At 38.0% G+C, this 25,910-nt stretch overlaps 1 protein-coding gene across 1 annotated transcript in view; it reads right to left on the bottom strand.

The window, feature by feature from the left end:
* Positions 1-19,744, bottom strand: part of ADGRL3 (adhesion G protein-coupled receptor L3) — an 841,123-nt gene extending 821,379 nt beyond the window's left edge. Inside the window, exon 1 of the mRNA XM_077136976.1 lies at positions 19,422-19,744. The gene's annotated coding sequence lies outside the window, so the exon portion shown is untranslated. The remainder of the gene's footprint in view (positions 1-19,421) is intronic.
* Between the last annotated feature and the right edge of the window lie 6,166 nt (positions 19,745-25,910).

The raw sequence follows: 25,910 nt of genomic DNA, 5'->3' as shown, positions 1-25,910 counted from the left end.
GTGTTTAAATATCTATTTTAAAAAATATTATTTTCTTAAGTTGTCACTTTTAAAATAACAGTTTTTCTCTAAATCCTAAAAATAGTTGACTTAGTGGGAAATATACATGAGAGAAAAAGGAAGACCATATCTACCCAGAAATACTGATATGAAAATTGTGTTTTATACTCCATACATATCATGGAAATATGCCTATAAAATGTGAGTGTTAGAAACAGGTAATAAAGGCATTTCTGGCATTCTTATCTGATAGCGTCTGTAAGTACTCAGGCTTCCATTTGTATCTCACAAATTGCTTGATAATCATTCCTTTCAGAATAAGTCAGAGATAAAAAAAAAAAAAAAAGACAGTATGTACACGAAGTAACATGACAGAATGAACTCAAACGGAAGGCCACGGAGATGGAAGGCAACAGATATAAAATGTGACGTCGACATTGCAAAAAGATTGGGAGGAAAGGATAAAAAAAGAAGATGGCTTGAAACGCCCTGTTCCACTTCCTCTTCCCACATGAAGCAAGAGCAATGATGCTTTCTTCCCCCACCGACTATCAAATAGAGCGGCCAAGCCTTATAGCAGTGAATTGCATTACATGAACTAATTTAATGTTCACAATTCCTCTATGAAGTAGATCTCATCAGCCCTATGATGCAGAGAGTAAACTGGTGCTGAGTAAATGGCCCAAAGTCATACAGTTGTTAGAAAGTAGTCCCATGGTTTAAGTTCAAGTACATCTGACCTAAGGCCCACAATCTTAGTCACTAGGCTTCACTGACACAACATTATTAGAGTCTGTGCTATGAATTTTTTAAATCATACAAGACACATTTTGCATATGATGCCTTATCTAACATAATGTGCCCCCAATTAAAAAAAAAAAAAAAAATTCAGCCTTTCACCAAGCACAAATCCCATTTACATAACAAGTAACCAACTGCTGCAGGTTATAAAAAGACTAGCCACAAGCCTAGGCTTCAGTGAATTTATATTTCCACAGTTCTAAAACAAGAACAAAAGCAATGAAAAATCATAGCAAAATGTCATGAATACCATAAGAGAGATATACAGAGGAGGAGATGAAGGTTTAGAGAGCGCAAAGTAGGGCAAAGGTGAAAATTAAATATGTACATTATTAATAAAAGGCATACAATTAAAATGTATTCGCATTTCTTAAATAATATACACTCAACTTATTTGTATTTTTCACTCAGAATACCTGACCTCCAATGTGACGGACAAAAAAATGTGTTATGGTCTTCTGAGGTATCTTTTAGATAGAAAAATTTTTGAATGACTTCAATAATGAGGATTTATAAATAGATGATGTGGTAGTTAGATTCAGTTGTCAACTTGGCCAGGTGAAGGCACCTAGTTCTGTTGCTGTGGACGTGAGTCAATGGTAGGTGAATCTCATCTGTTGCTAATTACATCTGCAGTCGGCTGGGAGGCGTGTCTGCTGCAATGAGTGACGTTTGACTTAATTGGCTTGTGCTTAAATGGGAGCACGCAAGGTAGCACAGTCTAAGCAGCTCGGCATTCCTCATCTCAGCACTAGCAGCTCAGCCCAGGCCTTTGGAGATGCAGAAAAGAAGTCACCTCGGGGAAAGTTGTTGGAACCCAGGGGCCTGGAGAGAAGACCAGCAGAGACCATCTTGTGCCTTCCACGTAAGAAAGAACCTCAGTGGAAAGTTAGCTGCCTTTCCTCTGAAGAACCAACAAAATAAATCCCCTTTTATTAAAAGCCAATCCGTCTCTGGTGTGTTGCATTCCGGCAACTAGCAAACTAGAACAGATGATTTCAATCAAAATGAAGGCTCTTTGTGGTTTGAACCCTCTTAACTAAATTAAGAGTAGTTCCAACGTGTGACTTGTGATTTCTATATCGCCTTTATAATACAATGAAATACAGAATTCTAAGTGTAACATATGTCTTTGAGACTGGATTTTAACTTTCGGGTAAAAAGTATATCTGATTAAACAACTGGAGGCAGCATTACAGTTACAACAGTGTACTATACAGGGAGGTCATATAAAACAGTAACAAGCCAAGATGAGATAATTGAACCAATGATGACCATCACTTAGACCCTCCAAGTCTTTATAATCAAATTGGAATGCAGAATATTAGAGTCTGAAGGGATGTCATATCATCCAGGCCCTTACTTGATACATGAAGCATTTGAGGCCAGAGAGAGGCAAGATTGTCATGCTGTCCAGCTGAGAAGGGGCAGGGCAAAGGACTCTCATCTAACTAGTCTCTCTACATCTCCTCTTGATGCTTCCTCCAATTATGTCTACACAGAAAGCCACTGTGATCCTCCTCAAAGAAAATCTGACCTTGCAATTGGCTTGCCTAAAACCATTAATGACATTCCATTGCTCCTAAAATAGCCCAAATTAACCTTAAAACAAAACAAAACAAACAAACAAAAAAAAACACTGCAAATCCTGGTCCTCTATTTATTTCTCTAGTCAGATTTCATGACACTTTCTCTCTCAATCCTTGTGGTCCAGCTTCTCCGACATTCTCTGAGTTCCTTCTTTCTTTAGATCTTGACATAGGCATTACTCTTCTTTTGAATGCTAACTACTTGGCCAATCCATATATAACCTCTATCACTTAGCAGGATCTTGCTGAGTTCTTTGGGTCAAACACTTTCATAAAACGTAGTATTTTTTGCTATTTAACCTTTATCACAATTGTGTCTATTTTTGTCACTCAATAAATATTTATTGATAAATGAATGAACAAGATTATTCCAAATTAAATTCATTATTACAGTGTTCTTCCTCTGTTAAAAATGTTTTTCCACTAAGGTAATTTTCTTAAAGTATACATATTTATCATTTTGCCCAAAGACTCTTAAACTAATTTTTTTCTAGAACATACTTCACCACTTTTATATTAAATAAATTGTTCTAAATGACAGTAAAACCAGCTATTATCACAACATTTTTATAGTCCTCAAAAATATAAATAACCTTAATCTTAGAAGTGAAGAGATGCTAGACAAAAAAAATCTACAGTCTTTACTAAATAATACCATATTTGTACTAAAAATTGTTTTCTAGTTTGATATTTTAGTTCTGTTCCTTGACTAGTGAAGTCATACTATAGCACTGCCAAACTATTGCTCTGGTATTCCTAAAGCTCATCTCTCCTCTTCTGTAGAGGTTCTTAGAGTCAGTAGACAACAGAGCCTTAATAAGTCAATGGGAATGAAGAAAAGTTAGAAAAAGAATAATGCAACCCCCCCCTCCAGCTATAATGCAAACAGATGAACATCTCCAAAGCTAAACTAAGAATTCTAGTTTCAACTTCTGTATACACCTTAAGTACTCTCTTCATCCCAAGTCTATAGTGCCTGACCACTCTTTTTAGTCAGTGGAGAATTTATGATATTCTGAAATTTGCCATCACAGGCAGACAGCTGATGCTAAATAGTTCTCTATGTTAACTCACTTTTTCTTTAACATGAAAAATTCAGGTGTGTTGTTCCTATTGCTAATCAAGGCAACAAATTCAATTTTCTTTCCTTTATTCAGCCTCTATTAACTCACCACTAGAGCAGGCTTAGGTCTGCCATGAGCTCCTCTGATGACAGACTGCAAAGGAAGCAGTGAACCAGCACATTGTCTCGGGCTGCCTAGTCAACCTTAACATCTCAGTTCAAATGTCACTTGCTTTAGGAAACCTTTCCTGAACCCACACACACCCAAATCAGAAAAAGAGCATTCCATTCTAAGGAGATTTATAATTTTATCTCCCTTTTTACAGATGAAGCAACCTTTAACTCTTATGGCATCCTGGACATGTCTTCTGTAGCATTTTCTACAATTCCAGCTAAGTAAATAATTTTAAGTGCATTGCTTATTTCCAAGATTGTGCAAGCTCTGTACAGTCAGGTCCAGTATTTTCCATACAGATAAACTCTGTATCTCTAGCACCTTGCAGACATTGGTGCTAACAGTTATATAATGAAATGATAAAATTAATGAGTTAGTGCCAATATTTGGGGAATTACAGAAAACAGAACAATTTAAAGGCCCTATGTGTTGGTTAATTTCATGTGTCATCTTGGTTTATGGTGTCCAATTATTTGATCAAGCAAGCATTGGCCTGATTGTTACTGTGAGGGTATTTCATACACGAATTACTAGTCAGCTGATTCCATCTACTGCTAACTGCAACTGCCATCAACAAAGGAGATTCCCCTCAGCAATGAGGGGAATCTCCTTTTCCAATCAGTTGGAAATCAAAGCCAGAACTGAAGAAGGATTTCAAAAGTCAGAAAGAAAAATTCCTGCCTTCTGCCTCAGCCTGCTGGCTCTTCCTGGGGAATTCAACCCTACATTCATTGGAGTTTCCACTGTGCCTTACAAAACTTGGTAATCACTATGGTTGCATACATGTGTATGTGGTGTGTGCATGTATGTACATGCATATGTATATGCATATGTATATCAGTTCTGTTTGCCTGGAGAACTCTAATATGCCTACTTAATGATTTAAAAGGAGGTGATGTCAGCTTCAATAATGAATGACAAAATTAATGCAAATAATAAAAACAGGAATTGAGCACTTAAATCTAGACAGTGTGCTATATGTTTTGCATTGTATGCTGTATGTATTTATAAAATATGCTTACGTATTTTTTATATATTCTATTTTAAAATATATAAAATATAAAATATTTATAAAAGTATGCTGTATGGTGGGGGGTCATATATCATTCTTTTTCCATGTGAGTATCTCCTTATTGTAGCACCATTTGCTGAATTTTTGTTTGTTTGGTTTCTCATTTGTTCATTTGCTTGTTTGGAAAGTACATAGGCTGTGAATTGAACCTGGGTCTCCTGCATGGCAGGCAAGAATTCTACTACTGAATTACCCTTGCAACCCTGTGATATATGTTTTATGTCTACTATCTCATTCAATCCCCAAATAATCCTGAAAGGTAAGAATTGTTTATATCTCAATTTTATACAGGAGGCATGTAACAGTTGAATAACTATCCCAAAATCACCTTGAAAGAAGATATAAAATATGCTTTTCTGAATTCTAAGCTTATGCTGTTTCTGCTTTATCTCTTTGCTTCTCTCATACACATTTTTATTGCTGAATTTTGTATTTCTCTTCATGTGAGAAAATTGTCAGTGTCCTTAATATTTTTAAAGAATGCAAAAATACCAGCATTATGATACTTTCTTACACACTCACAAAAAAGAATGTCTAACCTATTTTATCTTTTAAAATATTTTTCCATGTGATACTGGATCTTAGCTCTTCAAGAGGATAAAATGTGAACATTCTTATAAAATCAACTACCTATTAATTAAGTAAAGAATGTTTTCAAGGAACTGAATTGTAAACAGCGATATTCTGCTCTAATAAGCTTTACCATTTTATCTCCTAGATGTTTTAGAGAGAAAGGACCTATAGCCTTGCTTCCTATATACAAATGAAACAGACCTAAAGTAGTTATGTGATCACTGTGATAATAGTAACAGCACCATGCCTGAAATCAGAAAAGAGAACTCTCAAATGCAAGACTGAAAAATTCCTTAGTAGAAGGCAGCATATGCTGTTAACCAGCTGTATCACTTGGGGCATATCACCACCTCTTGGCAATATAACATTTTTTAATGAAGTAAAAGCATGCAAGAGTGTGCCTTTCAAAAACCTTTCTATGACTTTGTTATCCCACATGTACGTACAGAGCAATTTTCAATGGTACATAAATTTAACTTGCAACAGTAACTTCAAAAACTGCTTTCACATTCAGTTATTTCTTCTAAGTCAACAAAGCACATCCACTCAATTATATAATCATTTATTTACCAAACACTAAACTATGTCCCAGAAATATATTTTGGTGTTGATATAAAGAAAATATAGAAATTGAAATAAGAATATGTTTCCAGCCTGTTTACATTTATGTCTATAAACTGGAAGCAGAATTCACAGATATGCTTTTTAAAGTAGAACTGTCAGCCTCTCTGATCAAAGAATGAACAAAAAAAAAAATCGAAGTCAGAAGGTACTGGTATAACTGTGAAAAGTATATAAAACTGCATCATATACCTGCTATGATTTCCTCCTCAATTTGATGTAAGCACTACCAAATTTTGCACTTACCTCTTATTTCCATGGACAGATTTCTTATTGATCTTATACCTACAAAATTTGTATTCATTTTTTCTAATTAAGATCCATAATGTTCTTTTTAGTTGCTTTTCCTTTCTGACAATTATTTATAGACAATCTTCCTTTACTTTAAATGTATTTACTGACAATTTACTCCTACTTTTCTTACTAAAATTTTAGGAAAAAAGTCCAAACTGCACTTCACTTGTTTCATAAGAGGTTTGGTAAAGGAGAATTTTGTTTGAGTTGATATTTTGAACTAAGTGACAAGAGGACCACCCAGAGCAGACAAGAGAACTTAAAAAATATGGGTAGGGAAATAAAGTAGTTGGCAAGACACCTTAATTTTTTGTGAATTAGTCACAATGCATGATTTTGTTTTAATATTATCTCAAATTCAAAGACATTAGGTACAACCCTATTTAAATACTATAACCAGTACATTTTCCCATTTTTTTGTATTGACTTTTAAAAACTGACTTCCGATTTATACATCAGTACATGTAACTGAAAAGTCAGGAGGACTGGTGATGCACAGAAGACACTGATGGACTCTGGCTCATTGTAACTAAGTAATAAAAGTTAAATAGCAAATCTCTGGCCTGGTAATCTCACTTAAAGGAATCTGTCCTATCATAGAGATAATGAGGGAACAGATCAAGCTTTCAACATAAGGGTATTCATTATGACATTTCTTTTCCTTGCTAGGACAAACTACATTAATGAAGTGTTTTTAAGTAATCATGGTATATCTACCCTAGGAAATATTTTACAGAAATAAAAATGATGCTTACAAAAGCAATGTAGTGGTTTCTCAAAAAGTTAAACAGATAATTATCTTATGGCCCAGAAATCCCAACTCTAGGTATATATCCCAAAGTAATGGAACAGCAACTCAGATGTTTGTACACCAAGTTCACAACAGCATTATTTATTCACAGTATCCAAAAGATGGGAATGATCCAAGTGTCTATTAACAGATGAGTGAATAAATAAAATGTGGTATAAAAATAGAATGGAATCGTTTTCATCCATACAAAGGAATGAAGTTCTAATACATATGACAACATGGATGAAGCTCTAAAACATTATACTAAGTAAAATAAGCCAGATACACAAGGACTAATATTGTTGTGATTCCACTTACGCAAAATTTCTACTAAACCAGGCAAATTCATAGAGACAGAATATAGATTAGAGGTTTTCAGGGGTTGTGGGGAAAGGGGAATGAAGCATTATTGTCTCATGGGTACAGAGTTTCTGTTTGGGATGATAAAAATTTGGAACTCGATAGAGTTGATGGTTGCACAGCATTATAAATATAATTAATGCCACTGAAGTGTATATTTAAAAATAGTTAAAATGCCAAATTTTATATTTTGTATATATATATATAATAATAAAATTTTCTAAAAGTAGAAAATATGCTTTTAAAATAATGTCAATGGTACTAGAAAATAAAGAGAAATATAGAAATGTACATACAGTATATTCTCTATTCTTTTAAAATGCCCACACACAAAAGTACAGATAATCCAGGTGCCCTGGTTTGAAACTGTTATGCACCTCAGAAAAGCCACATTCTTCTAATCCATTCTTGTGAATGCAGACCTATTGCCGGGAGGACCTTTGATTAGGTTGTTTCCATGAAGATATGGCCCACCCAATTGTGGGTGGGACCTTTTGATTAGATTGTTTCCATAGAGATGTGGTCTGCCCACAATTGATTAGATTGTTCCCTTGCTCACTCAAGGTGGGTATTAACTAGCTTAGTGGAGTCCTTTAAGTGAGGAACATTTTGGATAAAGCTCAGACATAGACATGTAGAGATGCTTGAAGAGCCAATACAGAGAGATGAAACAAAGACACAGATGTGTGGAGACGTAAAAGGAAATGTTCCAGGAGATGTCAGAAGCTGAGAGTGGAGGCCACTGAGCCCAGAAGCTGGGAGAGAAGGAAAGCAGATGTGGCCATGTGCCTTCCCATATGACGGAGAAACCCTGGACGCAATCGAACCTTCTTGAGTGAAAGCATCTTCTTCTTGATGCCTTAATTTGGACATTTTCACAACCTTAGAATTGTAACTTTTAACTTAATAAATACCCTTTGTAAAAGCTAATCTATGTCTGGTATCTTGCATTCCAGCAGCTTTAGCAAATTGAAACACCAGGTAAAAAGACAAGTGTAAAATAATATATGAAACATTTCTGGGTGCCAGTAGATTATGAGATATTGAGTGTTTTCTATTTTGATGTTATTGATTTCTAAATTTACACATTCTTGACATGAGCATGTGCAGCAATTAGAATAAAAATTTGTTAATTATTTTTAAGAATATAGAATAAGCATCAGTAGCTTGTACCCAATCATGTTAGCTAATGGAATGCCCTGAAGACTTGGAAAGAATGAACGGGAATCCGAATTTACCTAGTACTGGTACCCAAGTTGAATGAGAGGAGGGTGCATAAATGATGATATGCAATGGGATAGTGGCAATAATTCCAGAATAAAATTACCAAGCTGAGAGAGCAGCAGAAAAGGAGGTACAAGATTACTAAAACAAAGAATAGGGACTAGCATATCTGCTCTGTTGCTGATGTTTAAAATTCACTACAGTGAGTTCAGTTGTCATAAAATAGTTTAACTTCTTGAGTATAAGCCTAATGCTTTCTTTGATATTTTTTGTTGCTCTTTCACGACACCTCCCACATTCCAGGAAGTAAATACACATATACACCACTGCTATCTTACTATCATCTATTATTCAAGAGAGGCTTCATTGAATAAATGTCTGCTCAGAGGCTCTAAGCAAATTTCATTTCTGAACACTATTGTCAGCAGCCCAGCAGGCTATTTCACCAAGATAAGATCACACATTTAATCAAAAGTGCCCCCCAAAAAGAAATACATTCAAAGTTTGCTTAAAATAAAATGTTGACAGCATACTAATTTTTAGGACTCCTTCAAGGCTTTACCACAATAAGGAAGGTCACTCTCCCAAATTATCTTCATCTATTACTACTTTTGATACTTTAAAATGAAAATGAAAAGTCAACGTAATTTTTCATTATGAAAAAATAAAAATTGAGGAGGATTCCAAATTTATACAAATAATATCTCTGAGGTACCATTTTATTTCAGCTGGCCGAGTGTTATCATTAAACAATACCCAGATTCTGTTTTTTTTAAATAATAACAGTTCCATATTAGATATCTGCCATTGAATAAAATTATAGTTGGACAAGTTACGGTATATTTTCATAGGGCTCCCTAGGCCACTATAATATTATCCATGCTCAATTATTTGACATCTTTCTTGATATAATTTTGAATATTGTATCTCTCAATAGAAAGTTTAACTGAATGAATATATAGTCCCTCCAGAATCATGGCATAATGAATACAGTGTAAAATAAGTCATAAACAGAAACTTATCTGTAAGCTAATGCTTTCTGCTCTCTCAGCTGCATTTATTTTATGCCATATTTATTTCTGTACTGTTAGTTTTTCTATCATCAGTTCTTTTCTAAGATAACTTCTTGTTCTGAACAACCTCCTCTTCTGGTTTAAGAACACTGTTCTTTTTTGTTTTCAGTAAGGACTATCTTAATATAGACAGGGTACCTCACGTATGGGTTAATTCAACCATGAGGTATAAAAATTCAACAGCATGTCATGGGAATTTTGTTCACATGGAAGGACTCAATGTCCAGAAAATCTACACTGAAACCTGTAAGTTCAGCATTATTTTCTTCATTATTAAGGATAATTTAAAAATTCAACAGTCTATGGGCTGGCTATACCTACAGACTCCACCATTATATGATGGAAAAGCACATGTTGTAGCTGTAAAGGAACTTCTTTCCTATACTTAGTGCCTTTTCAGATATTCAGATACTTGATGGCTTGGGCAATTCCCCAAGTTTTCTTAAAATGAACTGAAGATTTGAATGATTTTGTGGGGTTTTCTGGGTCATTCCTTTCTAGATCATCTCTGGCCATTTCAGGAAGAGAGACAACCCATTTTCATGGCTGTCTTAACCAATTGTTACTCCATTAACAAAGAACCAGTCTAGTGGGCACCCAGGTATTATCAGGCCCTTTTTCGTTTTCTTTGAGCAGTCTCCTTCTACTAATTGACTGCAACATGACTTACTGACTAAACTGGTCCTAGTCAATTGATCTAGATAAAGCAGGGTACCTAGTTCAGAAGGGAATGATGGGGAAGAATCCAGCAGGAAGAGAAAGAAGAAATGGGAGGCTGGATATGGGTGTGTGATTTGAGCATAATCCTTTTGTAAATCAAGTTGCTATTTTTTTCTAATGCCTTGCTGTTCCTCTGTCCTTCCCCCAAATTCTTTAGGTAAGAAACTCAATGAATTAACCATTTTGGCCTAAAGCTAGAAGAAGGAATCTTCAAAATTAAAAGAGAAATAATGAATACACCCATTCTATTAAATCTTGTTAGCTGAATTTAAATATGTATCACAACTGAGCTGCTGTCATAAAACATACCTCATTTTGGAATGACCATAAAATAATATTTAACTGTTACACATAACAGTTAACGTAAAATGAAAGTGAAATTAACAAGTAAATGCCTAAAACACACACACACAAAATGATTGTGCATTATTTTTTAAAAAATGCTGTCTACAGTCTTCTTTCAAAGTCAAGTAAGTTAATAATATGTTTAAAATTCATTAAAAGATTCAAATGAGGGTGGGCCACAGTGGCTCAGCAGGCAGAGTTCTCGCCTACCATGCCAGAGACCCGGGTTCAATTCCTGGTACCTGCCCATGCAAAAAAAAAAAAAGAAAGAAAAAAAGATTTAAATGAATATTTAAAGCCAATATAAAGAAGGAAAGCTATGAACATGCACGTCTCATGTAAACACAAAACTATTTCTCAGTCGGTTTTTTGTCCACTTCTTGAAGTCATGATCAGTATTCTTAGTCAATGTTCAAACTGCAAGTATCAGTCATAGACAAATTCAGAACACCGAGAATTTGAAAAAGCAAGACGTTAATGTAAATTAATTGAATTCTTCCATTTTGCCAGAAATAAATCTCATACAAAAAGATGATCCATCAGGACCATTTCCCCTTTTCAAAAAGTATTTGGAAAAGCTTTGAGGGAAGGAAGGGGCAGGGGGCGGGCACCAAAACAACACAGAACACTGTTGAAAAATCTCTTCCAGGGTCAGCTGTCAATGGAATGCATTTTAGTATTCAGGTTACCCACCCAAGCAGAACATCAAAAACTGGGCTTCAGTCTCTCTTCTATTCTCACAGGCTAAGACTACTGTTGGAACTTCTGGGGCTCTTCTGAATAGTAACACACTCTGCCTCTGCAGGATGCATAAATACCAATACAAGCTGATCAAACAGAGGAGGGTGTCATTTCTACTTGGCTTTCAGTTTCTTAAGTCCTACTTCAAACCACTCAAGTCTAATACAGTTCAGTAAATAAGCTGTCCAATATGCACTATACTTTTTCATTCATTTCCTACCACCTACCATATTAGACTCTTTCTCTTTTAACAAAAATGCTGGGTAATTATAGCTAAAAGTCACACATTTTTAACAACTCCTTTAATTGGCAATTGCCACTGACATACAGATGTCAATTCTAAAATTTATACTTACTTATGACCTTTTCAATACCTCTTGGGATCTGAGTTTCAAAGGCATCTGCTTTCATATCAACCTTCTGAGGACTTAAATTTTGGGATAATGAATACTTTAAAAGTATGTAAATCCTTACATCTTAGAAGTTTATGATGATGTGATTTGGTAAAAAACAGTCGAAAATTCTGATGCAGTTGAAGCTTAAAGAGCTGCCTACTGTATGTGAGAAGATGATCAGGAGTTTAATTTAAAATGTCTTAAGATAAATTGCTACTTTCATTTTATACCTGATTTAGAGTCAATCTTCAGACACAGCACTTGGTGGCTGTCAAAAATATTATCCTGTCAGGATTATGATATTTGGTGGGGGAATTAGTAGCAGAGTATAACATTTTAAGATTAAGAGGAAGAGCTCAGAAAAAGGTCCTTAACAAAAAGTTAAATGAAAGAGAGAGGAAAAGAACACAGGAAAGAACAACAAAAGACATATGAAACCTTCTCAACTGCTTAAGAAAATGGTAGTGATTTTCATAGCTTATCAAGAAAATGTCAATTAAAACATCATATTTTATTTAGCAAAATTTTCTTAATAATGGTACTCAGGCACATTTCTAATAATATGGTGACTAATATGAACAGGAACCACTCATAAATGCTGACTCTACCAGGTACTTATATATTTACTACCTATTCCTTACCCCAAACTAGCAAGGTTGAGATTATTACTTCTATGTTACAGAGAGCTTAAATAAATTACCCAAGGTGATGGAACTAAAGAGTTGTAGAATTTGGATTGTACTCAAGTCTTTCTCATTCCAAAGGCCATTTCTAAGAAGCACCTTGTTCACCAATGCTTGTCTGTGGAATATAATTTAGTTTCTACAACATTAAATTAGGATTACCCAAAGTACTGGAGGAGATAAACGTTACAGTACAGTTTCAGAGTGTCAGAATTAACCATGGAATACACACAAAAAAGTATGTATATAAATGATAACTTGTATCTACAGTTTGAAGTTTTCAAACAGATGTCAAAGTACCATTCAGAAGTATTCCAATTCACCAGTTAAACATTGGAATCCAGTAAGAACAATCTGTATTTAGATCTTATTTCACTAGTTAGGCGTATCACAACTCACAAACAGATTTAACTATAGTATACGATTACCCCAAAGATCTTTTCTTTGAAACGGGCCTGTCATAGTGCTTAGACAGTGATTAACAGGCAAAAAGTGTAGTAATTTGTCTTGAAGTCATTTTAGAAAAGTCATTTCCTCCCCTTATAATGCCCAAAATACATAAAAATTCAATTACGGTCTTTGGAATCTAGCACATTGGGCATTCATACCAATTCATATCAAAATGCACTACCCAACTTCAAACTTAACCAAGCTAAGAAGGTGTTTTATTAACTCTTCCTTTAAAAATGCCAATAATCCTTCATACTTTTTTAAAGGAAGAGCATAAAATAAAGTCAAGGTTATCTATTTTATTAAACTTTCAAATTTAATAACATTTTAAGACATTCTCTAAAGTATGTCTAACATTTTAAGATACACTCTCAAGTGATGATGTGAAAATTATTTGCATACCTGAATCCTGTAGGGATTTTCTAGAGCCCTGGATGGTACCTAGTAAATAACAACAGCAGCAGAAGTACCAAATACCTACATCCTAATTATTATGTTCCAGGTTTATTTTAAGCACTCGCGATATATCTAACTATAAATCTTCACAACAACTCTACGAAGTATGTAGTTATCATGCTTATTAAAACATAATAGGGGGTGGACCAGGGTGGCTCAGAAGGCAGAGTTCTCGCCTGCCATGCTGGAGACCCGTATTTAATTCCTGGTGCCTGCCCATGCAAATATGCAAATAATAATAATAGGAAATTGATACATAGCAAGGTAGAATAGCTTGCCGAAAGTCAAGCAACTTGTCAAACCCAGGCAGACTCACTCTGTAGTCCCTTTTCTCTTCACCACTACTCAATTCTGTCTCTCCACTTTCAAAATATCTAGACAAGGGGCTCCAGATACTATAGGATACCTAAATTTTCCATGTGCTTCCTTTGCAGCCATCCGAATACCAGTTAATAGATCAGGTTGGAGTCCTACAGCTTTAAAGCTTCCATTTCATGAAACAGGGATGAAGAAAGAAAAAAATGAGCTTTCTAAATTGGAATTTGAGGTAACAGAATAATTAAATTGTCAAACAGTAATTAAAATATCCAACCTGACTGTGCCCTTTTAAAGCCTGAACATCTGCTTGCTTTCTCATCCTAGGTGGGTCCTTATCTGATTAGAGGGTAGGGGGTGGATATGGGTGGGAGCCATTCCTAAATACAAGGAGACAAATCTTGGAAAAGTCTATAACAGAAGTTCTTAGACATCAAGGTTCCAGGACCCTTTTACACTCTTCAGAATTATAGATAACCTAAAGCAACTTTTGATTATGTTGCTATAAAGAATATTTGTGAATTAAAAGTTAAAATGGCAATTTTTCTGTATTATTAATATTTGCATTGGTACGATATATTTGCTACAATTGTTGAGCCAATATTATTATATTATTAACTGTAGTCCATAGTATACAATAGGATCCACTCTTTGTGTTGTATAGTTCTATGGGTTTTTGAAAATGTTTATTGTGTCAACACATATACAAAATAAGTCACTTATTTTAACTCCTTTCAAATATACAATTCAGTGGTGTTAATTATTTTCACAATGTTGTGCTACCATCAACACCATCCACTAGCAAACATGAGAAAAATTTTAAACACAAGGAGATACAATGTGCCATTTACCAACAGAGCAATGATGTGCTCACACATTGTGCAGCTTCCAGAAAACTCCACTGTGCACTTGTCCAAGAACAAGAATGAAGTCAGATCTTAGTAGTTATGAAAGTGTTTTCTCTTTATATACGCTAATAAATCTCAGACCTGAAAGTTTCTTAGAACACACTTTGAGAACCCGTGAGGTAGAGCGTTATCTACTCTACAAAATAATTATCAAAGAAGTTTACCAGACAAAAATAATCAGTTAGGTGATTTAATCTTCCATCCTCGAGGTAGCTTTCAAAATAAACAGGATTATCATCAACAATAGTCCATTTAAACTCTTAAATATTGTGGACCAAATATTAAATGCTTTTAAGTTATATATATATATATATGACATCACACTCATGAAGAAATTCAATATTAAAACTAAGTTCTTATTTTAAGTGTCAAAAAGACATAAGCAAAACATAAATTATTAAGATCTATAGAATCTGTTTTGATTAAATATAGAAAGAAATCTCTCCCTTCTACCCACCCCCTAAAACAAATAGAAAATTTTAATTAATTCAGAATAGGACAGCTAATTATTTAAAATGTTTTTGTATTGTGAATGAATGAACACACTTTACATTTCTAAGAAAAAATATCCTGCTTACTTACAAAGTAGTTAGTTCATTTTATTGGGCCATACTAATCCTCAGATCAGCGTAATGAAAATTAAGTATTTTGGGGGAAAAAACTGCACATCCTTGAACTCAGAAATGCTATCTAGAGGCATGCTCACATTACTTTCTCAAATTGGCCAATAAATAATAAAATGACAATCACAATGAATGAAAAATCTGTTTTTTTCTCTCCATTGATCAACAACTTTCTAAGCAAACACACACACAAACAGATAAACAGAAAAAGTCAGGAGGACATGACTTACACCTGAAAGTTTTAATTTTATAAAATGGGGTATTCTATAAAGAAATTCACTTGCATAAAAGAAAAGGCACATGCAATAGTAACCAAGAGTAAATAGATCCTTGAGGGGAAACAAATGCCAAATTACAATATCCCCAGTCCTTAGGCATCCTCCCTTTGGGAACAAATGCATATTTTGAATGCAATGCAAATCTATGAAATCAAAGGGAAAATAGCCATTTGCAAAACTGAAGGATCATCTCCCTTTAATTCCAACTGCCCTAGTAATTAAAGCTATATAGCATTTCTCAAAATCACTGTTTGATGCTAAATACAAAAATCAAAATCAGTTTTCCTTTTTGATTTCTGGGCAAAAATGTAATACTTCTAACCCTAACTGTCACTGCTACTTGGCAGTCCTTTTCAAAGAGAGTTTCAAGCAATGCTTAAAGTGGTCCAAATCAAATCTAAACAACAATTCAGTTTAGCATTATAGTGTCTGACCAACTCTGATTCTTGTGATTTTATAATCTTTTTTTTTTTATCTGCTATTTAGGATTAATTGGCTATAACTCATAAAGCAACTGAAGGTAAATCAAGTCCTTAAAAACTTGCCTCTCATGATTACTAAAAGCAATGTGAAGCACCTTAGCCAGAGCCAGTAAGTCCCACAATTGCTATTATTCCCTGTGGAAAGGAATATTTAGATCTGCAAAATATAATAAGGTCATTATAAAGAAAATCATTTCTGAAAGACCTTCCATTCACATTTTCGAGGTAGGCTCTCAATCTGAAGAATAATCACACCAAGCAACCTAAAATGAGACATCAAAAGCGTTTATCCATCAGGCAAATCACATTATGGCTTATCACTCTTACAGCCAGGGATGCCTGATGCAGCCTCACATCTCAATCGAAAAAATTTAAATAGTTCACATAAACCTTTTATAGTAACCACTCCTCCTATCCTTACTTCATAGAAATAGTCCAGTCAACCACATACACCAATGGAGCAGGTTATTGAATATTTAGTGATAAAGAAGTGCTATAGAATGGCATTCAAGCATTCTGACACATTCACCTTCAGCTAAAGACAGCACAATACACAGACAGACACAGTTCTAATGACATCAGGACCTGTGGAATGTATGACTGCTAAGAAACACATGCTGCTAGGAAACAAAGAACAGATCTGATCAAATCTTCTAATGTGAGGACTAGGAATCATTGCTTTAGACGTTCTAAAATGGGAGGGCAAGTACTCCTTAATCTTCAAAAATATCTGCAAGTGTGAAGAATTTCACACATAACCTCTAGAAATGAAACACATATGAAGGTAGATTCTCAGAAATTAAAACCACAATTCTCTCAGTTTTTTTTTTTAATTATTAGGATGAGTGGCAGCAATATCTCACAATAAAAACACGACAATCAAAATCAGCCATCAGTTATTCAGTATTTTTTTGGAACTTAAGATGTTGACTTCTTAAGAGCTTAACAACAAAAAAAAAATTTAATACCTAAAAACAAAGTACCATCTTACATTTACAGTGCCATGCTTCTCTAACCTATAGAAAACCTAGCTAGAACATGAAATACCAAAGCAGTCAGAGCTAATCTAGAACTAAGGGTTTTATTTTTTCCTATTTATTGAAATTAAAAAGCAGTTCAGCTTGCAAAAGTAGCAGTTTGTAAACTGCGTTTATCTTTGTACATTCTTTACTCTTGCTTTGGTTAACAACAACAAAAAAGATTGGTGAAATAAAGCTGAGAGATATTTCTACACATATAGTCTTCTAACCCCTATACAAATTATTTAGAAACTTCTTTTGATGATACTATAAAAAAGAACTTACAATTCAATTCTATCTGTAATCCACATAAATTGGGCACCAGAACCCCAGATCATCTAGTACCATTGCAGATTGTAAAATATACAACTCTGCTTAATCTCGTAGTGAAATATAGAATATTCTCCAGATGAAAAACTACTAAAGTGTTCGGGTTTGCCTGTGTGTGTGTGTGTGTGTGTGTGCAGATTCTCTGATGCCATTCTGATAGCCCATAGGAAACAAAATTAACACACCGCCTATTTACTTAAGAGCAAAACACAGAAGGTAATTTTTCTTTCCTGCCAGCATCTATGCGTCTCATTTCCCCAGCAGCTGGCTGGAAGGATGTAAAATCAGAGATGCAAGAGAAGGCTTATACTTCCTAATGAGTAATCCGCCCAGGAAAGTAAACACAACAGACAGGCTCAGTGTTCCTAGGTTGGGCTCTAGGAAACTGTGGCAGGGATGCTTACATCGCTGTTTACAATGTGCTCTACCGCAGGCAGGGATCACAAACAGGCATAGGGAGGAGAAACCCGGGAGGTGGATCGCATGCCTGAGTTCGCCCAATTGCTATGCTATCTCTGGCCATAAATAAAACAGCGCACGTTTCTTTGGGAGCTAGGAAAAGTGGCCAGAGAATTTCAGAGATCATAGGTCATGCTGGTTTGACTCGGTTATATCAATCTGCCGGGGAGGTGACTACTCTATCCTTCTATCCTAATCAGGACCAATCCGGGGTGCCTCGACCGCTGCACCAGCGATTCTTACATGCCTCGCTCACCTAGCGGAGCTGCCTCTCTCCGGGAAGTATCGGACACTGTGAGGCTTCCTCGCTACCCCTACCGGGACCCCCACGGCCTCCTCAAACCAGATTTTCCAGTTAAGCCGATCCCAGGCGATTTCGATAAGCAAGCTCAGCTCAAAGTAGCATCAACCCTGTGATCCCGGCAAACATCTCCCTGACGTCCCCGGAGCGCGCAAAAGCGCGCACACACACATGGAAACGCACAGCCAACCTCTCCGTCGACTAACCCTGGTGGCTGGAGGTCTCCTCTCCTCTACACACACACACTCACACACACGCGCGCGCGCGCGCACACCCCTACACGGCTGGGAGCCTAACACCCTCAGCACCTGAGTTCCGACGTGGGACTGGCAGCGGGAGTGCGACAGCACTGGCGTTCCGCCGCAGCCCGGAGCCTTTCTTTCTACCAAGGGAAGTGCCAGAGTGCCTGCCCCCTACCTGTAACCCAACTGACCGAGGCCACCAAAGCTCTGCCCACCCCACCCAGGCGCGTCGGCTGCCCTCTGAGTGCCCAGATTCGTGCGACACCGCCCCCCCCCCCCCCCCGCCCAGTGCCCACTCCGAGTACATCGCAACCCCGGGCCACCCACGGAAGTGGCCGCTTTTTCCAGCCAAAAACCGCCGAACAAAGCCAGTACAAGGAGACGTCTAAGCCAAACTGCGGTGAAAGGGACACAACGCGCGGTGTACAGGAGGGCAGCGCAGCTCGACGACCCAGGGGCGCGACCTAGGCAAACACAGCAACCATTGATGCTCCAGGCAGGCGTCGAGAGAGGACAGCTCCAGGCTCGTCGCCCCGCGTTTCCCAACAGCCTAAAGCCCAGCTCCTCACCCGGTCCCCGTCCGTCCTTCGGCCCGCTCCCGCTGGAACCGCACCAGCACGACCCGGCAGAGAAGGCGCCCCCTCGTCTCCTTTCAGCCGGCCGAGGGGATGTCACCGGCCTGAGACGGGAGGGAAAATTCCCGGGGTGGAAACTGATCCTATTCTCCAGCGCGTGCGACTGGAAATGCGCCAGGTCTCCTCTCCCCTTCATCCCCCTAGGCCGCCAAACTGCCCACAGGCTGGTGAAACCTCGAACCCGTCCCAAACACGAGCGCCCACCAGCCAGGAGGCTTCCTTGCTCGCCCCGCATCGCATCACATTCGGGCGAGTGTGTGTGTGTGTGTGTGTGTGTGTGCGGGCGAGTGTTTAATTGGGAGGGTGAGTATGCGTGAAGCCTGCACCCACTGGGTTGCCCACCCCGCGGATGCCACCCGCCTGCCAGGGCGACCACTATTAGGAAGAAACGAAGAATAAATTACCTTTCGTAACCGCCGGTCCCTGAGATAGTCCCATCAGTTCCTCAACAACCTGCAGCCGGGTACAGCTCCAACAATCCAGCCATTGAGCCTGAGGCAAAAGACCGACCGGCCCCAGGAAAGGCAACCCCACCACACGCGGCAAAAATTGGTAATCAAAGAGCAGGAGAAGGCAGCTGGAAGGTGGGGAACCCCCAGTCAAGGAAACAACAACAAAAGTCTCTTCTTACCCCCTTCTTCTGCTACACAACCATGGAGAAAGGGGAAGGGGGAAAAAAGGAGAATCAAATGCTTGTCTTCCTTTATGTTTCCTCTCTTCGCACACACCAAGGGGTAAAAAAAAAAAAAAAAAAAGCGACGCCAGGAGAAAGGAGGGCCCAAATGTCCCTCCCAGTCCACAGTTGCAGAACTTCGGAGTCAAGCTCTTTCTCCAGCAGCAGCCAAAGGACCCAAGCGGCAGCTATTAACATGCGGCAGTCATAGCTGGGGCTGCTTCTCCTCCTCTCGCTGCTGCTGCCTCTGCTTAAGAAAAGACGCTGCTGAAGAGACCAAAAATCTTCCACCATCCCCCCAGCTGATCTTTATATCCAGTTCCCCCACCCCACCCCCCTTCTCTTTCTTTTTCTTCTTCTTCTTCCTCGTCCTTCCCTTTCCGCTTCTGAGCGGGAGAGATGGAATAGGTAGGGGCAGCCGCCGGGGCCAAGGGTAGCTGGTTCTCCACCAAAGCCTCCTCCTTCCGAGGTTCTCTCTCAGCCGAGGGTCTCGCCTCGCGCCTGCAACCTGCGCGGAGAGCCGGAGCGAGAGCCACGCAAACTCCTTCCCGGGTGCACAGCGGGGGCGCGCAGGCGGAGCGGGCGCGGGGCAGCCAAGGACTGCGTCCCGGAGGCAGCCAAGCCCAGAGTCCAGGGATTGTTGGGTGCTTAGCTCGCGAGTCGCGCCAGGCAGCTGCTGGCATGTGGGAGCTTCATTTCGCGGCCCCGGACTCCGCGTCGCCGCCTCGGTTCTTTCTCTTCCTCGACTCCCCAAGAGCAAGCAAGGCTCTGGCGCTCCCCAGACACGCACACTCACACACGCGCACACACCAGCGAGCTCCTGCCAAAGCAAACCATGCAACCCGCGCGCGCGCACACCCCGAGGGAGAGGACCGAGGCAAAGGAGAAGAAAGAAAGGGGAGGGGGCGCGTCACAGGCAGCAGCAGCAGCTGCTGCCTGGGCTTAGCCGACGAGCAGTCCAAGAGAAGCGAGCAGCGGCCCGCACCCAGACCAGCAGCAGCATCTGCATCCCGGCTGCTGGGAACTGAAGCGAGCGATGTACAGCTAGCAGGCGAAGGAGCAACGCGCTGAGAGCCGGCCCGAGCGCGGGCGCGCCGGGGCAGTGCAGCCAGCGCGAGAGGAACGCACCCGGGGCGGAAGCCGAGGCCAGATTGAGCCGCGGGCTAGAGAGCGAGAGCCGAGAGCGCCGAGAGCCGGGGAGGGGGCTCGCGCCGGGGAAAGGGGGTGGCCAGCAAAACCCGGATCTGGAGTGCGCGCGGGTTCCGCGGCGCGAGCTCCACCTAGCAGCACGGCAAGCGCTTGGAGGTGGGAACCAGAGCGCTGCTACATTTCCCTTTCAGCGTTTGTCAAACAAAGGGTACCTCTCCCGGCGTATTCGAAGCACGTTTTTTTTTTTCTTCCCCTCTTTCTCTTCAACCCCTCTTCTCTCCTTTCTTTCTCTTTCTCTCTCTCTCTCTCTCCCTTTTCACGCTTCCTCCACTCCACCACAGGTGAGTAGAAGACTTCAGTTCGAAAGTCTTACCAGTGTCTCTTTTTGCAGGTGCGGATTATTCCGTATTTTGCATTATGCAGGTGCCAATTACCAAAGCGATTTCTGCCTTGGGTCCATTTTATGTTCCTTCAAACTTACTTCAACGTGAGATTGATTCATTGCAGAATTTAAAGTATACGTCTCTGATACGGTAATCAGGCGTGGGGATTCAATGGTTTTATTTCGCAGCATCAATAAATCATACAACAATAGCTCTAGAAAGGTGCGATTCCAAAGTAACGCCTTCTGATAAAGGAAGCGTCTACTCAAGTTAACCGAGTGACCTTGGTCAATTACTGACCCTCTTTGTGCCTTCTTTGTAAAGGAGGTTAAGTGGATAATTCCTGAGGTCTTTTCCTGCTCTAAAATTTCACTTTCAAATGACTAAGGTGTTACTTTCTGTATCATTAATCCTGAGTTGCGAAGATGAGAGAAACTAGGATACAATAGTATCTAACAAGCACATTACATTCAAAGTTAAGTTCCCCAAATTGTATTTGGGTGTATGTATTTAGAATTATCTAATGCCTTTCGAGGGCTCTTAGTGAGAGAACATCAATTCCAGCACATCTAAAGAACCTAAAACCTCATTAGAATCGACAGAACCATACCCAATACAGTAACTATCAAAATCTGACTCATTCTTCAAAGTTAAATTCCAGTGCCAAGTTCTCCAGAAGGCCTTTTATCATCAATCCCCTATAAAAAATAATCACGCTTTCCTTCGTACTCCCATAGCACTTTGATGATATCTCTACAATAACGTCTATTTCATTCTGCGTTTTCTTATTGTTCTTAAATAATTAGTTGCATATCTGTGTGCCTCCTCAGATTGCAGGATTTTCCTTGAAGGCAAATTTCAGTTTTCGATTTGCTATATAATCAAAGATTCCTCTGTGTTCACAGAACTTTACACATGGAAATTAATTAAAAAAAAAAAAAACAAGAATGGGGGTGGGGTGAGTCTAATGATATTTCTGAATTCTGACCAACTAGATGTTAACTGACTCAAACTAGTAAGCTTGAATTTGCCTAATATAGGACATACATGAACTCCCCTGCATACGTAAACAAAATATAAACTGACATCTGGAGTCTTTTGCTACTTAAATAATTTTGGGAAGAATAGACTCTAGCCAATTATGACAAGAGGCTCTTATTTGTAAAGGTGGCAAAATGCAAACTACTCAGTTCAAATCCCAAATGCCTAATGGTTATATCTGGGAACATAATAGCAGTTTCGGAACACACAGAATGAGAAATGGCCATGTAGACTTTTAATATAGTTAGTGCTAGCAGCAGTAATGCAAACAGTAGCTATGCACCAATTTTTAGAATCTACCTTACCCCACCATGACACATCTAGAAAGATAAAGTAGAGGAAAGAAATTTCAAATGTTGAAATCATACATTCACCAAACTATGAAAATATTACTGAAAACAAGCATTTTCAGTTAAGTAAACAATTGAAAGTATTCACCAGAGTGAAGTTGATCGCAAATGAGCAAAATTACAAAGAGAATAGTTATAGGCAATAACTTTTAGGGAAGAAAAAAAAAGTGAGCAAAATTACTTACCATTAAAGAAAAGCAAGGAAAGGAAGAGAATGGGTTAATTACTTATACAATTTATCAAATATCAGGCATAGCAATTTTTACAGTAGCTACCCATATTTTAGGCTCAAACTTCATGCTTCCAAATAATTATTAATCAGATGGGCATAGTCTTCTACATTTGATTTAAGATATAAAGCATCCCACTGAGTTGCCAGGAAATCCATGGTTCTTGCCAATATTTTTTTAAGGTGAACTTTCAACAAAAATAAAATAAAGTAATTCTCATTCTATTTTTTCTGTACAATATATTTAACTCCTTTTTCTCAGGAACAAGACTGCATCACGATGCTGTTTGAGCACAGATGCCATTATACAAGGTAGCTCTGGGCATACTAGAGTGTGGTTTTGAGAAAGATGACACTTGACTTCAGCTCCATTAAAATTTAAAAAAAAAATCAATATTTACCAAATTGAAAAGGAACCAAAAGAAAATGAAAAAAGAAGCTGACTATCCAGTCAAATAGGATAACCAAAAATAAAATATTGTAATGATTATTAAAATTTTCTGATCAAAGGGCCCTTTTACATCAATAATACACTAAGATCCCCAACAGCATGAAAGTAAGGCAAAGAATATGAACAATCATGTTCACACAATCTATACAAATGATAAATAAATATAAGGAAATATGTCCTGCCTCATAGAAATTCAAAACATGGAAATATATTCATTTAGGAAATACAACATATTTCATGTTTCTCTCATGATATGAGCTGAAATAGTAACATTGCCCTACTGATAAACCCTAACAAAAGTTACGTTGAGACAGGCATGCTTCTATGCTAGTGATATACATTGGTATGTTTTTTCTGGAAAGTTGACAATACGTATCAAATGCCTTATAGAATATACCTGTCATTAATCCAGTGTTTCTATTTACAAAAATCTCTTCTACAGAAATAAATGGATATATGGACCAAAACTTTTTTTTTTTTTTTTTACAATCTATGTCTCAGTCATCATTATTAGGTAGAGGGAGAGGGTATTCATAGTGATCTTGTTTTTTCATACTCAGTAAGAACACTGTTACCTGATAGGAATCAGTTGCTGTCTAGTTAATAGGAAAAAAAAATTGGCTAAGGTGGGAATCATTTTTTTTAATGATACATACGTATTATATTTGTTAGGATTCATCCCGGCTACAAGCAACTGAAACCCCAAATAGCAATGACTTAAAAAAGATAGACATTTATGTCTTCAAGACAATATAGAAGGGGTCCAGGGTAGGTATAGTCCTGCAAGATATCTTGAACCCAAACTCCTTCTGTCTTCTTGCTCAGCTACCTATGGCCTCCATTCCTAATTCTAGTTCCAGCCATCATGCCTGCATTGAGGAGCAAAAGAGGAAGAGAAAGGCATACTTGCACCCTTTAAAGATATTTTGCTAAAATTGCACACACCATTTCCCTTTCATTCCTTCCTTAGAAGTGGTGATATGGTAATAACTAGCTGCAAGACTGCTGGAAAATGTAGACTATTCCAGACAGTCATATGTCCGACTGAAAATCAGATTATTTGATGATTTAGCTAATCCTCAGCCTATAATTTAAAATAGTGTACCTTCTTGGACTGAACTTTGCAGATACTCAGTTTTTGGTAACCAAATGAATGACTAAGGCATACACTGGACAATGTCACCTTCACATGGAATGACCTGGTACTTCAACCAGATGCAAACTTTCACAAGAATTGAACTTATTGAGCTTTTGCCATCAGGTACAATACTCTATAATACTTATCAAATGTCACTAGACAGTTACTGTCTTAGATGTTATTGGACTTAAATACACAAACAAATTGAGGTAATTGGGGTTAAATCACATCTGCCAAGCAGTCAACAAAGCAGAGCACCCAGACTTCTAATATAGCATGGCAGAATTAGAATTCCAAGAGGTTTGAGGCTCACTAGAATAATGACTCAGATACCGATTGCCATAGGCTATTAAAACATATTTGTCTGCTCTATGGGATTGCTTAACCCTAAGAAGTATCCAGTGCCCCTCTCATTCCCCTGGAATATATCTCAAAGGAGCACTTAAAAAGATTGGAAAATCTTACTTAGATTATACTGTCCTGCTAATTTAGGATAGTCTGTTACCTCCTTGCATTAAATAAGTTACCATGATTCCTCTCCGATCTAAAAGAGAACCTGTGTATATTACATTCTTAATGACATTGAGGCTTACATAGATAGATATAGATGTAGATGTACATGTAGCTCTAGATGTGGATATAGACACAGATACAGATGTAGATAGATAAATGTATATATATATACATTTTCCCTATTATTCATTACTAAAACATACATACATATTTTTAAGCAGCTTCTCCTAATTAGTCATGAAACTTTTCCACAACGTGACTTTTTTTTTCTTCTCAATGGAGTCTCCTTAAAACTCTTTATCATAATTTCTCAAATGTGTGCATATGATGCTATATTGGAGGACTGTGAAAGCAACAAGCATTTTTTTTTCTTTAGCTCTTCCAGCTACCTTATCTTAGCCCCACCATTAAATTACCTTTCATAATTCTAAACAGGTTCAACACAGAATACTTATGTTTGCTTACTATAAATATTAGTAATAGAACTCTGGTTCTTATATAGGTATTCAACACTCATACAAACATAGTTGTCTTAAAAGCATCACATCATAGTGTCTTAATTCTAAACTCCAGAAACATGCAAATATTAAAAATCCCAACATTCTTTTCTACAGGTCTCCCTTTTGTAAAGGCATCTATATCTGGCTCTACCAATGGAAATAACATGGTCAAAAAGATATAATCAATAGTGACTGTCTCACCCTGTGAAAGAAAGGAAATTTAAATTTTTGCTCCACTCTTCTAGTCTCAGTTCCTCAGCCCTACTCCTTTATGACTATAGTAGCTACCAACAGCAGATGCTTGATTCATAATTACTTCCCCTTCTCTGAGAATACCTCCTAACTATGATTGAGAAAATGTGTATACAAAGCAGCCTTGTCCATTCTATGTGGCCCTGTCCCTTAACCATGGTTATTTAATACAGACATGGACGACTGACCCAAACTATATCAATCAGAATCTTTC

This window comes from Tamandua tetradactyla, chromosome 19, assembly GCF_023851605.1.
Source record: "Tamandua tetradactyla isolate mTamTet1 chromosome 19, mTamTet1.pri, whole genome shotgun sequence".
In the NCBI taxonomy this organism is placed as follows: domain Eukaryota; kingdom Metazoa; phylum Chordata; class Mammalia; order Pilosa; family Myrmecophagidae; genus Tamandua; species Tamandua tetradactyla.
Note: the sequence above shows the minus strand (reverse complement) of the source record. Positions and strands in the feature narration are given on the sequence as shown.